This window comes from Podarcis melisellensis (assembly GCF_964234715.1).
Source record: "Podarcis melisellensis genome assembly, chromosome: 1".
In the NCBI taxonomy this organism is placed as follows: Eukaryota; Metazoa; Chordata; class Lepidosauria; order Squamata; family Lacertidae; genus Podarcis; species Podarcis melisellensis.
This window is the reverse complement of record NC_138528.1, coordinates 97,315,032-97,330,861: the sequence shown is the minus strand read 5'-3', so window position 1 is coordinate 97,330,861 and position 15,830 is coordinate 97,315,032. Positions and strand designations below refer to the sequence as shown.

Sequence of the window (15,830 nt, the reverse complement as noted above, 5' to 3'; positions counted from 1 at the left end):
CTCTCTCTCTCTCTCTCTCTCTCTCTCTCTCACACACACACACACACACACTGGTCTGAGATGCAGAAACACCTGTGTTTGAAGACTATAGCACCTTAATATATTTCCTTTTCGAAAGCCAGAAAATTCCAACGATCAAAAAACCTGCCAGTAAGACTACAGTGGTACCTCGGGTTAAGAACTTAATCCGTTCTGGAGGTCCGTTCTTAATCTGAGGTACCACTTTAGCTAATGGGGCCTCCCACTGCCGCTGCATGATTTCTGTTCTCACCCTGAAGCAAAGTTCTTAACCCGAGGTACTATTTCTTGGTTAGCAGCGTCTGTAACCTGAAGTGTATGTAACCAGAAGTGTTTGTAACTCGAGGCATCTGTAACCTGAGGTACCACTGTACAGTTAAAAAGCTATTTTATGTTGCATCAAGCTCCCTGAACGAGGCTAAAGGTTGATGCCTTTACAGATGTGCCCCATGATCATTTATGGTGCTGTGCAACACCACAAATTATGCTTGCTTAAAACTTCCTCTCTATGCACCCACACTTTTCTTTGGTCTTTCAGGTCCAAATACAGTCTGGGGTCTTCAAACACTTCCCCATGCTGTCCTGATTCTATACTGCCTTATGAAGCACCAATTAATAACAAAATATTTCCAAATATTTTACTAAGCTGTCTGCCCTTTTAAAAGGGAATGACTGTAAGTTTGCTTTCTATTATTCTATTAAGTCATTATGAAACAAAAACTACATCTGTTTTTGCTGTCAGTAATGTGAGTTATAATACCATCACTTTGGGAAATGCTTTACTTTTTTCAAAAAAGAATTTGGTCTAATTAAGCAAAACTAACCTTGTCTTACCCAATTTTTTGTTTATATTCCTATTTTACCACAGTCTTATGAATACCGTAATCTGCATTTTGTTATGTGTGAACAAATCCATTCATACCTAAATTACGTAGATTATGGACTCAAACTTGGGGCATCTCCCCCCTATCTTTTCGTTGATGTTCAATGCTTTATATGCTCTCGTCCCTAGCTTCTTACTAACCACCTATTAATTTTGAAATTAAATTGTTCACTGGGCTCTCGTTCTCCACAAGAATTAGGCACCTGAGGTGGGTCCAGTTGGTATTTTATTCAGTGTTTAAGATCATGCTGTTATAATGATTACATATTTAATCACTGTGGCTTCCTTTTCAGAAACAAAGATTATTATAGCTTTCATTATATGGAACTAAAATTCACTTCAATATGCTCTTCTCACTTCCAGAGCCGTATTTTAATTGGAAAGGGAATGCTAGCTTCCTTGAGGACTGACTTAAAGCTACACATGTTACACATTTTAACTATAGTATTTTCATTGAATTTAGAAAAAATAATAATAAAGATGAGTGCAAAGTCTTCTAAGTGGGCAAAACCTTCAGTGAAGGAAGAAAAAATGTTTCTTGATAAGACTGCATGAAATATTTCAGGCTGGTTCCATACTGATTTTTTGAAGGAGCTGGAAACAATATATGACTCTTCTGTGGAAGGCTAAACGTGCTATTTGTGCCTACTGAAGAGTTAAGTCCCATTGAGTTCACTGGGGCTTACTTACAGTCAGGTAACTGGCTACAGGAATGCAATCTTAAATGTTGAGACTTACTGAACAGAGACAATTACCGTATTTTTCTGTGTATTAGACTAGGTTTTTCCCCTAAAAAATGATGTAAAAAATTAGGGGGCGTCTTATACATGGATAGTGCCTCACCCCATTTTCTTAAATCTGAGTCCCCCAAAATAGTATTATACATGGGGGTGACTTATAGATGGAAATATACAGTAAGTTGCAATTCAGATTTCTGAGCATCACTTCACTAGTGAAAAAGGTTTCGGGAAGCTTCCTAGAAAGAGGATTAGAAGCGGACAAAAGATTTTGCAACTAATATTCCTTAGGGAGCTTGTATCTTTTTATATCTATCTATATTCAGATTCAAACAGGATAGCTGTTAAGAGGTGCAAGCTCTTTGAGTAAAAAGCTCCTCTGCTTGGCATCATGTGGGGATGAGTAGGAGTTCCTGGCGTGTTATCATGTTGGCTCAGCTGACAAATTGTGTGTGTTCTGCCTAGTCCATGTTTTGTTTTAAGTCCTCTATCTTGATAAATATAGATTGGTGAGTGGGAGCTGTTGAATTAATAGGTTGATGAGTGGGAGCTGTTAAATTAATTTGGTCACATTTAGGAGGTAGGGTGTAGTAATTTACCTTTTCTACCTTAAAAGTGTCTAATAATCTCAAGATTTGCCTTCAGGACTGAGAGACTCCCTAGCAAGGCAGGCTGCACTTTTGAGGTCAACTTGTATCAGCCTGTCCAGTGTTGTGGGACTCTTGCAAAAGTTAATCAGGGATGCCTTCCTGCTCATCTAAGAAGGTGGGGTTTAAGGGGAGGGGCAGATAAACAATACCACCCCCTCCCTTAGAGGGTCGGCTCACCACAGTTATACATTTTTTAAGCATCCTGCACTGTCATCTCCACTCTCTTCACCACTTCCTACACTAGCCGCACCTCACTGAATATCTTTCATTAAATAAACCCAACCCACTTTCACTCAAATTTCTGTCTTATCTCCTTATTTCCCTGTCATAGTGGCAATCCCCTTTCCTATTGCTCTCACAACAAACCAGAAAAAGTTTGTTTGGTTTCAGCAATTTATAGAGTCATTTTTGGTTAACGTGAAAATGAGTTGACTTCAGCTGTCTAATACTACCTGCACATTTTAAAGAATAATTTTATATGAGGGAACAAAGCATGAAACGTATGCTATACATATACCAAATTACTTGGAATGATGTAATATTTTCTTGAAAACTCCATAAATTGTTTTAAAACATTTTTTATTTTATTTTTTTAAAAAATCAAGTGGAAGTTAAACACGAAATTCTTTATCAGTTCAGCACAATTAGTTTTATATTCAAGCTTAGCTAATTGCAATACTTAAAGAAAACTTGTATGGGGTTGAGAAATGCAAGTGCATGTCAAAAAAGCTGGTAGTGATAATAATTACAGTTTAAAAATATCTTTGATTTAAGATTCGGAAAAATATTTTCTGTACTGTATCGTTATATCTTGGCTTCTTAAGTTCCTAATTACCACAACAAAAATTACTTTAAAAATATTAAATAGACTGCTCATTCTCTGACTACTAATCAGATGCTTATTAGTGTTTTTGGTTGTGGGGGAGGAGGTTGTTGTTGGTGCTTTTTATATTATTTTTTGTATCTTTATTTTCAATCTTATTATGATTTATGTGGAAATTGTTCAGTTTGGTTGTGTATTTTCTGATGTTCTATTTATTCCTTATGACTACGGTTGTAATTGTTTTCATCTTGCAAGCCTTTACCCAGTTCCAGAGTGTCCCACCAAAATCCTATGGAACCCTTGATCCAACCTCATAGAATACATTTATTACAGCATTTTAACTAATATTACAGAAGAATTTTCTCTATCAAGGTTAAATTCTTTCAAAAGTAACTCGATTTTAAGATTCACCAAAGAGAGAAAAATGATTAATCAAGTTATTGTGTGCAGGTTCCATTTACTTTAACACCACGGCTCACACCCTTTTATAATACATATTTATCAGTTTTTGATGATGCAGAACAACATTTTCTTGTAGTTTAATTATATGATTAAAACAGAGATTACTTTGCTGCTGCCAAGATAATGCGGCATACGAATGAAAAGCTATAGAGAGAGATACAGTTATAATAGCAACAACAATAACATGAGAACCAGAGATGCAAGACACAGATTAGGTCACGCACTAGTCAGACACAATGTATGACTTCAATGTTTAAATAAAAAAAAGAAAATATCACAAAGAGATATTACAGTTTTTGTAATTATTTGAAATGGATGAAGACTGCTTCAAACTGAACATGGTCAAAGACATCAAAGATCAACACATTCCTTTAATGTGAAAATCTGAAAGATCATCACAGAAATATTCTTTGAAACTAGAATAGTGTTTTGTTTTGGGCAAAGTAGCAATTTTACCCAGTTTTAGAAATCTAAATCTCGTCAGGGCTAGGATCTAGGTACGGCAATGAAAAACGGAAAGTACTACTGGCTGCATCATACATAGGCCCATGTACAGTAAGCCCACTGCAAACTTGAAAAGTTGTCCCCTCATATAAAGTTTAATTTTATTACTCAGCAGGGTTAGGGTTAGGGTGGTTGTGAGTGGTGGATGATGGCTAGATTCATAAAATGGATACATTGTGTATCAGAACAAAATTTAAAAAAAATAAAGCCCCAACTTCAAGGCTTTATGAATCTGAAGTTCTGTTTGTAGTTTATTTCTTGTTCTTTCTTGAAATTTCCCTTTGGCAACTAAGTTGAAAAGAATAAGAAATTATAGCAAATGCCTTTGGACCTCTCTTCATCACTCCCCACTTCCTAATAAAAATGCGGCAAGAAATCTTTTCTCTGGGTATTGTGTTACTGTTCACACTCCATAATGTAGAAAGTGTCACCTCTCAGTAGAGTCATTGCAATATAAAGGAAAAAGCACAAAACTTAGTTAATATTGTTATTCAGAGTAAGGAGGGAATGTGTGGACCTGTACAGAAGCCTTAGCAATAGTTCTCTAGTTTCAACCTATGTATTACAGCCTTTATATTTACGGTTGTGCCAATTCAACTAAACTTAACTGTGCCAATTCAACTAAACTTAACTAAAACCACTAGAATAGAAGTTAGTCTAAACTCCCTTTTCTCCATTGCTTTCAGTGGGACTTCAGTGGGACTAACTTTTGCTGGATCAGGGCCATTGTGTTTGTTCCCAGATTTCTGCTGGTCAGAAAAGAAAGTCCAACCATCGTCGGCTTCAGACATTTGTAAATTATTTGGTGGATGGGAAAGGGGAGGGAAGAGAGTTGTATAATTGAATTAGTGTTCAAATGAAGCTATTCATTACCTTTAGCTCTTAGTGGTGGTAAATGCCTATTCTAGGACTTTGCATAGACAGAAAACTAAGTACAGGCCTGCAAACTTCTAGAATTTCCATTTCATTTCTTGCTTCATTAATTTCATTAACTTACAAATTGATGAATTCATAGAATTAAAAAGCCATTTACTTTTAATATTTCTTAAAATCACTTTTGCCAAGTATTCAAACCTTTTAATCTGTACTTTTAAATTCCAGCTGTAATTGTTTTCATCAGAGGCATAATTGAACTTCTATGAATTGCATATCAATGTAGCTTGGTTTCCAAAAGCCAGACACAAAAGGCACTCTTTCGTCAACAGCAAAGGATAATAGTTTCTAAAATGGATGGCACATTGTTTGTCTTGCAAGATCAGTGATTTGCTGTAGTTTTAACATGCTAGCAGGAGAAGGAATGGAAGTGAGCAATGGTTTATTAGGGAGTAATCAAAGGGACTGTATGGATTTTCTTTTCCTCATATAAAAGACAATATGAGGATCATGCTCACTTGCTTCCTTTTACTTACTGTTCCCCCCTCTTTCGGGGGACGTAGGTGGCGCTGTGGGTTAAAGCCTCAGCGCCTAGGACTTGCCGATCGAAAGGTCGGCGGTTCGAATCCCTGCGGCGGGGTGCGCTCCCGCTGCTCGGTCCCAGCACCTGCCAACCTAGCAGTTCGAAAGCACCTCCGGGTGCAAGTAGATAAATACGGACCGCTTACCAGCGGGAAGGTAAACGGCGTTTCCGTGTGCGGCTCTGGCTCACCAGAGCAGCGATGTCACGCTGGCCACGTGACCTGGAAGTATCTTCGGACAGCGCTGGCCCCTGGCCTCTTAAGTGAGATGGGCGCACAACCCCAGAGTCTGTCAAGACTGGCCCGTACGGGCAGGGGTACCTTTACCTTTACCCCCCCTTTCAAAGGAATAGTGATCAACAATGTGGAAATACATGTGAGACTGAAAGTACTTTCCCCCCACTCTATGCACAACACTCAACAACACACCCTCATTCCTCACACTGATTTAGGAAACTTTCTGATGGTAACAGCTGTTCAACAGTGGAACAGACTCCCTCAGGTGGTGGAGGACTCTCTTTCATTGGTGGTTTTCCAAGTTGAAATTGGATGGCCACCAGTTTTGCATGCTTGAGATTTCTGGGGGTTCGATTAGATGACGATCAGGGTCCAACTCTACAAGTCTATGATTCTATGTTTAATCCCCAGAATCTCAATGTAGGATTGGGAATGCCTCCTGTCTGAAATGCTAGAGGGCTGCTGACAGTCAGAGTAGACAATACTGATCTGGATGGGCCAATGGTCTGACTTGCTATAAGGCAACCTCCTATGTCCCTATACTCTCTATTGACTACCACAATAGGCAGGAGACTACTAATAATTCAGCAGGCATTTCTTCCTATATATTTCCAGAATATCTATAAATATGGTGTGATAACAGCTGAAACTGCTGGAAATGAGTCTAAAGCATACTGCACTCATCAGTCATATTGTAAGTCAATTAGCCACTCAGCACAATGGGATATTCTTGAAATAGGAACCATGTACATGGCAGTAAAACTGCATCTGGTGCTGTTTCATTGTGATTTCATTAGCATAACAATGAGCCATATAAAATACAAATTAGAAACCTCCAATTCCACTTAAGGAATCTCTTCCAAACCTTCACAAAAGTACATATTGACAATGGCAAGGATCTGACTCAATTTCAATGGAAAAATTCCAGGGACAGCTGGATCTCTTATGATTGGGGGTGAAAAAGAAACGAGTACTGAAGATTCATGAAGCAGTGATGATACTGGAAAGCAGATTGTAAAACAATGCAATTTACTGTTAGTCTGGCTTACAGGCCAGTCCTATGAAATCCAGTACTGGAACAGCAACTAAGAAAAGTGTTTACCAGGTTTTCAGGGTACCAGTATCAACAAAATGCTGTACCTGATCCCCTGCCCATTCTGGCCCATTAGAGCTGCAGAGGTAGGAATGTTCCTGCACCGTACTCAGAAGAGACCAATAAGACAAAGACATAATTCCACATAGTTCATACCCAATCATGGAACTGTTGCAATTCAGTGCTGCAAGTTGAAGTGGTGGGATCCTGAAGTGGATATTTTACAATGCAGCAAAATGATTTCCAACAAGTGCTACCAACAAGTGGGGGAAACTCAGGGGTATGCATACCCATAAACATTTTGTGAATCTAAGTTTGGGGCAGTATTTCAATGTGAGTAGGAAAATGAGAGTACCCTTAAACATTTTTTTAAAGGAAAAAAAAGGACTGGTTTCAGTTACCCCATTCCTGAGAGGTTAGAAAGGGGCAACAACTCAGGCAGAGTGTGAAATCATGGGCACAGTTCCCCCAACAGATACAACTTGTTTCATTCATGTACCTAATAATGTACGGTAATTATTGGCCCAAGAAAGGTGGGGTTTTTGCGGGGCGGGGCTGCCACACACTAAATACCTCAATACAGTAGTTGCTCATAAAACCAGCCAGTTTGGAAATGTCACAACTTTTGCAAGATCATTAAAGAGCCAAACTTTCTGCACCTTTGTGACATGCATTTAAAATAAAATAAAATAAAATTACACCCACGCTTGGGCTGTAATATTTGGCCAGTGGGTATGGTAATCTAGGGAGCAATATGGAAACAATGTTCTGACACTCATTTCATTGATTGTCTTTTACAACAGATCAAAATGTTTGCTAGCAGATGCATGCTCAAGTGTTTTATGCTGGCAAAGCTGCAAAAAATAACTGTGTATGAATCAAACCACATATTTCTTGCTGTTTAAAAGAACCCATAATGTGCTGAGGTTTAAGAACAAGCTGTTATTTTTTTGTCTCTGAAAAATATGTGACTTTAACTAATGTGCTGCAAAATCCATGCACACCAGGAGACTAAAGGATGAATTTTTAGGCTTAAGTAAAATGACCTGTTCTCTTGGCTGCAATACAAATGCTTAGGATTACATTTTCAGTGTGTATGTCCAGGGATTTCTCTAAAGGAAAGTAGCCAAAGATTTAAGTGCTAAAATTATGGTCTTGAAGGGAAAAAAATGAAGGAGCTTGTAAATGGAAACAATGATGATACATTAATTTTGTGGTTTCTACAGAGTTACTATTTTCTGTCTTTGCAACAGGGACAACATGTAATAAGGCCATCCCTGGGATAGTAAAGGAAGTGTTTGCACCGCAAGTTCTTCGGTTTGGTACACAAGAGGTTCCATTTATCTAGTTGTATCAGCCTTAATTAGGATTAGAAAGTCCCACAACCTTCCCAATCCATGCTTTATTCAAGTGATGCTATCCCTGTGTTTTAGGCCACCAAAACTGTAGTTTTTATCCTCCTCCCTCACAAAACATTTTTTTTGGGGGGGGGGCAGATTTTGTGTCCAGCTTCTGAATGAAAAAGGTGAGGTGCAGTAATGGTTGCATGTGTGAATTTTTCATATATGATTTTATTATTTTATTATAGACTGTCACTAAAATAGTTCATTGGAGAGGCTATGCATTAGCACTGTACATTTTACCACTAAGGAAAACTTATGAGTTGGATTTTATATATTTTTATATGTGCATTTTTAAAGATGCATCACAACGTTAGTGGCAATCTCCCAATTGTTCACATATGTATAGACCCCAGGTGTGCTAGTTATTTTGGATCTAGAACTGCAACTTCTCCCAGTACTTCTCCCCCCCCCACACACATATTTATAAAATCACAACAAGCACACCTGGGTTCCATACATGTGTACAATTTAGAACACAATGAGGTTTCCTAACATATAAACACTTGAAAATGTACAAGCAGTACACTCTGAATGCTTGGAAATTAAAGTCTGTCTGTATGGAGCAAAAGTGACTGCAATGATTTGGGGTCTATAAAATCACAGAATGAGGGCTCTGCATCGTTAATGGTCTTGTTAGGTATTCCTTTTAAGATTGGCCTTTAATATAAATGAATAAAATGTACAATCTGTTATTTCCTTAATTTCTGTGTTTACTGACTCGTTGTTGTTGTTAGGGCTATTTCTTTTCGTACCCATTTATTTCCTTACAGAATTGCTTTGATTATGAATAAATTTCAGATTTATCTCTCCAATGGCCCAGAGGGAAAGATGATATATCTATCAGAGTCTCCTGTACAATTTTGACTGTTCTCTATTTCCTCAGCGTCTTGCATCCAGGCATAAGTGCCCATTCTTGTTTCGCTGATCAAAATATGCCCACAACAGTATCAAACAGAAAGCTGCAACCCTTCACTTCTCCATTCTTTATAAAAGACCCCTGTTCCCAAATTTCCAGAATGATCTCTCCTTCTCAGTCACCTCTTTCTTTCTGCAAATAAAAATCCAAATACAATTCTGAACATAAGAAGACAACTGGATGCCTAAGGGAAGCCTATAAGCAGGACCTGGGGAAAAACAGCATTCTCCCTTCTTGCCATTCCCAGCAGCTGGTATACAGAGGCATACTGCCTCTGACAATCATTGGTAGTCATTGATAGCCTTAGACTGCATGAATTTGTCTAATCCTCTTTTAAAGCCATTATATTGGCAGCCATCATTACTTCTGTGTGAGTGAGTTCCATAGTTGGACTAAGCACTGTGTGAAAAGCGTACTCTCTTTGGTCTGTCCTGAATCTTCCAATATTTGGGTACATTGATTGGGCCAAGGTTCTAGTATTATGAGAGTGAAGGGAGAAGCTCCTTTCTATCCACACCATGAATAATCTTAAACATCTCTGTCATGCCCCCCCCCCCCCGTCATAGGATTTGGTAATTCTCTATAGTCATTGTTGCTACTGCTCTCCATACAACTACCAACAAGAACTGGTTAGGCAATTATGATTATGTCTATTTTCTCAACATGAATCAATTATGCAAACCTCATCTTGAGAAATATACATGATTGTCCCAGTACAAATTACCTTATTCCTCTCAAACATAGCATCAACCTCAATCTCATGAAAAGTGATTTTCTGATACTGCCCTTCTTTCCCGAAAGCTTCACTCATGCATAGCTTACTTTCTATCTCATACGGAGAGGCATACATGCCCAGGGCGATGATGATGTATATTTTTAGTAAAACATCTCCTTTTAGAACACCTGTGAAAAACAGCCAAGGAGGTGTTTTTGGCTGACTTGGCGTGCAAGAAGTGTTATACTAAAAAGAGATGCATCCGCCTTCTCTTATATGAACACATCTTTGTGTGCTAGAAAGCACCATACAGGAAAATAAGCAAATATTCATGCAACCCCCCCCCTCCAAAAGCTGTGTTGGGAGAAAAATAAAACAGTGGCTTAAATGTAATACAGTCACCTACACCTGAATTTAGTTCATATGCCAGTGTTATCAGCTCTCTGTTAATGTCACAGTCAAAACCCCTGAGGTTTCCTCAATTCAGGGGTATGGAACCCCCAGCCCACAGGCAATAACTTGATCTCTCTATATGCCACCAGAGACTCTTTCCAAGCCTCAACCCTCATCAGCCTTCCTCAGGTGCTTTTGCATGGCTGGAATGCGTCACTGAAGTACGGTCATGCTTCTTCCTTGCCTGGATGAAATATGGAAAATTTGTATGTGGTGTGTATGTGTGTAGAAACCCTTGAATTTTGACTGACTGGAATGTACAAAGGTAAGAATCACACCTGTCACATCACCAAATTTTGCTTTTGGTACCCAGCACCACAGGTGTGCTAACCCCAGAAAGTTTCCATTAAGGGAGCATGGCCCTTGCTCTAACCCCCCCCTCTAGATCATGTGTTATAACCTTAAGGATTTATGTACATCTTGGATAACATTCTACCTGATTCTTCAGGTGAATGCATTTTCTTAAATATCGTATCTTAGAATTTTGTAATTCTAGATCCAAAATTCTCCACCAATTCTTAGCACTTGCTGTGGTGAGCCTAGTCAACTGAAAAGAAATCTGGTAGCACAAAAATCTTCTTGAATCATAGTCAGTGGGTATAACTACCGGTAACTCAGATCTATAACTCATTGACTCGAGCATAGATCATTGCAGCACATTATATGTAGGGCTGCCTCTGAAGATACTTCATAAACATAAGCTGGTTGGTACAGAATTCAGTGGCCAGATTGCAAGACAGCATATTACATCAGTTCTGGCTGGACTGCATTGCCTACCAATTAGTTTCCAGGCCCAATTCAAAGTGCTGGTTTTAACCTATTAATACTTAAACGGCTCAGGACTACAATACCTCAAGGACCGCCTCTCCCCATATGAACCAGCTTGGACCCTGCAACCATCATCTGTGGACCTTCTTTGTGTGCCTCCTCCAGAAGAGGTCCAAAGGGTGGCAACATGAGAACGCATTTGTTGCCTTCATTAAATAAGTTTAGGCACCAGGTGAAAACATTTCCCTATAACTAGGCCTTTGGCTGATTAACATCCTATGGCAGTGGTGGCCAAACCTGGCCCTCCCGCCGTTTTTGGACTACAATCCCCATCATCCCTGACCTGTTAGCTAGGGATGGTGGGAGCTGTAATCCAAAAACAGCAGGAGGGCCAGGTTTGGCCATTTAAAATGTCCTATGGCATTTTAAATGTGTTTGTGGGGAGGGGGGGTTAATTTCTTTCTGTTTTATTACCGTACGTATTTTGTCACTGTCGAATGAAGAATGGTATACAAATCTAATAAATAATAATAATATCCAAATCAGGGAGAAATCCAGTAGAATAGTATAATCAATAGAATAGTATAATCTATCAGTATGAACAATCACAGTCTGACTTTAGGGCTATAATATCCAACCAGTAATAAGAGGAGGAGTTTGGATTTGATATCCCACTTTATCACTACCCTAAGGAGCAGTGGCGTAGTGTGGGGGGTGCCAGGGGTGCCGGCCGCACCGGGCGCAACTTCTGGGGGGGGCGCGAGTCCAGAGGGAAGGGACAAGTTCCTTCCTCCGCCGGGCTCCCCGCCGCCACCGCCAGCCTTGCGCCCTAGTGCGCGCGCGCCCCCCGCCGCCGCTGCTGCGGCTGCGCTCCACTCACTGCTCGCAGGAGGAGCAGCCGCTGCAGCAGCGCCGCCGCCACCACCAACGCCTGGCCGGCACGGGCAGCCTCCGCACCCCGCCGCCGCCGCCATCCCCTCAGCCCAGCCACAGGCGGCGGCTGCTTCTGCCGACTGGGGGGGAGGAGAGCTCCGAGGGGCCTCGCCGCGCCCTGCGCTCCCCAACACCCTCCGAGAGGAGGCCGGCGGGCGGGCGATGATCTCCCGGCGGAAGGGGGCGCCGCTGGCTCCGGCTCTCAGAGCAACTCTCAGCTGCGGGGGGAGGGGGGGTCGGGCGAGGACGGAGCGCGGCTGGAAGCCCCCGGTCCAGGCCGGGGGGAGGAGAGGCGCTCGCCAAGCCCCGATCTGCAGCGCCTCGGAGCGCGGGCTCCACCTACAGCCCAAGGAGAGGAGGGGGCGGGGAGGCGCCCGAGGGGAGGGGGCTTTGGCTGCCTCGGCCCGCGGGGGCGCCGCAAATAATAAATTTAATAAATTCCTGCTGAGCCTTAAGGGGGGGTCCTTGGCTCCTTCGCTCGCCCCCAGCCCCAGTGGCGTAGCGTGGGGGGTGCAGGGGGGCCGGCCGCAACATCTGGGGGGCGCGCTCGCACTCGAGTGCTAAAATCCAGGGGTTAGGGGGCGCAAATTACTTGCCTTGCCCCGGGTGCTGACAACCCACGCTACGCCACTGCTAAGGAGTCTCAAAGCGGCTAACATTCTCCTTTCCCTTCCTCCCCCACAACAAACACTCTGTGAGGTGAGTGAGGCTGAGAGACTTCAGGGAAGTGTGACTAGCCCAAGGTCACCCAGCAGCTGCATGTGGAGGAGCGGAGACGCGAACCCGGTTCACCAGATTACAAGTCCACTGCTCTTAACCACTACACTACACTGGCTCTCATAACGTTGTATTATTCCCTAAACAAGTTTTCCCGGCTTTTGCCCTGGAACAACAAGCTTTGCAGCTATGCTGAAGTGTCACACCATATGGCGGCTGCGTGGAGCAGAGAGAAAGGTTGAGTGGGTTGAATACAGTTCATGTAGATTTTTTTTGCGAAGCCCTGACAATGGGGACAGCTTGGAAGGCAATGTGAATGTTCCGTTCCGTTCTGCCTAAACCTGAAAGCAACAGACAAAGCCTGACAAAAAGCACCCAGAGAAGCTCAGAACATATCAGGAATGTCCTTCAGTGAAGTTTAATTATAGGCCTCCTTTGTTTCTGCATTTGTTTAACGACGAGCATACAGGACTACTTGGGAGGTTAATTATTCCTGGGTATTTTTTAAGGCATGGAAGGTATTGCCCTTTGTTGCATGATATGGTAGGTGAACCAAGACGACTAGCAAAGCAAATAATAGCATCTGAACCGGTGGATACAATTTAAATCACAGAAAGAACCATGCCAGGTGTCTCAGTACCTTGCCATGAAAATCAAACTCCTAGTAAATTAAATTAACTTTGTGTGATGGGGAAAAGTTGCAAATATCTCCTTGAGTTCTTCCTGTGAATTCTAAATGAGCATTGCTCTGAGGAAAAATAAAACCCACACTTACCTCCCTCACATCAAGTATCTTCTTAGATCTCATGGCCCTGGGGAGAGGGCTTCTAAAGAAAAAGACGAAAGCAATATTTTACAGTAATAAGAACAGGCAAGCATTTCACAAAAGAAAATAATACACATAGCAACCCTCCACCTGGGTAAGACAATGGGCACACATGCTGCATCCATCTGGATTCCTTGAATTAGTATGATCTACGCTACATTGGGACGCGGGTGGTGCTGTGGGTAAAACCTCAGTGCCTAGGACTTGCCGATCGCATGGTTGGCGGTTTGAATCCCCGCAGCGGGATGCGTTCCTGTCGTTCGGTCCCAGCTCCTGCCCACCTAGCAGTTCGAAAGCATGTCAAATGCAAGTAGATAAATGGGTACCGCTTTCTAGTGGGAAGGTAAATGGCGTTTCCATGTGCTGCTCTGGTGCCGGTTCGCCGGAGCAGCTTCGTTACGCTGGCCACGTGACCCGGAAGTGTCTGCGGACAGCGCTGGCTCCCGGCCTCTAGAATGAGATGAGCGCACAACCCTAGAGTCTGTCAAGACTGGCCCGTATGAGCAGGGGTACCTTTACCTTTACGTTACATTGATTCTGAGGAGGTCAATAAACAATATGTGGCATGACCCGCATTTATAATTAACGAGCAGGTCAAAACTAATGCTTTGATTTCAGGGCGGTCACAACTAATGCAGTGCATGCTCATGCTTATTCTGAAACTAGGAACTTAGATTTGTGTGCTATCCAGAAATCTGTGACGAAAAATGCTCTTAATGCTTGCAAGAGCTTCCCACTCCCAATTTTATATTTTCTTAAGCCATGTATGCTTTAAAGGACACTTTTAGCAGAGCTTTCTGGTGGTCTATAAGCATTTCCTGCTTTTGGAAATCCTACCGCAAAGCAAATCCTTTAGTTATGCATTTTAGCTTCTGCGTTCTGCATTTGTTTCCTTGCATAAAGTATTTAGGTACTTTTCAAAATGTGAGTTATTCAGAGAACAGAGCAAGCAGAGACCAGGACTGTTTCAAAACCTGTGCTAAAGTAATGCTTCCTAATTAACGTTTGTGAAATTGTGACAGCTGAAAACTAAAGTCACCATGCAAGTGTCCATTGGAGATTCAAGTTGACTCCATAGGGTCATCAATGTCTATATCAGAGGAGGAGAATCTGGGGACCTCCAGGTATTGGACTTTAGCTTGCATCAGCCCTAGGCAGTGTGACCAATGGGGAGGGGAGTCCCTATCCCTGGGTTAACTGAAGTACTAAAGTACTAACTAAACTACACATGGGGATGTTTAACTAAAAATGAAAAGTCTCTGGTACATTGGTTAAAAGGTTTGAGAAGTTTCAAGTTCCTCCCATATTACCACCTAATGGTCTGGCCTGAGCAAGAAGAATGCCAACTATTAAGAGATGGTGGGCAGTGAGGCATCCATCTATTTTAATCTGCAACTCGTCCCATGCCATGCCATAGGTCTAGGTAACTCTGTACGCTCTATTTTCTATTGGCAGTTTGCTATTAAGCCAAGAAAACAGGGCCAAGCACTGTGTTTCTCCCCTATGCCATCTCCCATTCCTTCTAACGTCCAGAGATTGCAGAGTGGATAAAGCAGGAGCTCTCTTACCAATCTAAAAACAATTTTCAATGAGTAAAACATTGTTCTGCAATTCTTAGGTCACTTGACCCAGGGTAGCCCCCACTGAATACTACAGAAGTATACTACAATAAAAGGTTTAGGGAGGAGGAGGATTACTCAGTTCTACTGCAGTTAAGATTTCTCTTATCCAAAGAAAATAAATGATTATCCAAGGCCTCCTAGCACATGGATTTACAATATTCTTTCCCCGTGAAGTCTTAAAATAGAAGTAACACAATGAAGGTGTATTTTTTAAGGAGGCGACTCCATCCTTTCTATCTATAAATTATATTTATTAGGAAATTGTTCTTACCATATTATTTGCCATCCATTTGTCTTCATTGCCCTCATTAAAGGCAAGCTCAGGCCTTAATTTCTTTTCTGTGAAAAAAGAAATCATGAAATTGAACAGATAAACCTCAGAAGTGTTACCAGGGGTGAGAAACGACAAGAGAAAAATTAGATAATTAGAAAGACCTCTATAAAACTGCAAATTCATCAGCCATTTTGAACTGTATATAGATTTACTGGAAAGGGAAATGGTTGCAATAGGAAATACTTACCTGGAAGATGCCAGAGCTTTAACAAAGATAATGGTAAAGTTACTGAAACTGCAGGTTTTACTAAAAGGTAGGAGCTGAATCTAAATTCTCATCCA

At 41.5% G+C, this 15,830-nt stretch overlaps 1 long non-coding RNA gene across 1 annotated transcript in view; it reads right to left on the bottom strand.

The window, feature by feature from the left end:
• Positions 1-15,553, bottom strand: part of LOC309380406 — a 150,669-nt gene extending 135,116 nt beyond the window's left edge. Inside the window, exons 1-2 of the long non-coding RNA XR_014172912.1 lie at positions 15,486-15,553; positions 13,542-13,593 (exon numbers count right to left, since the gene is read on the bottom strand). This is a non-coding gene — a long non-coding RNA (uncharacterized lncRNA). The remainder of the gene's footprint in view (positions 1-13,541; positions 13,594-15,485) is intronic.
• Positions 15,554-15,830: the final 277 nt, after the last annotated feature.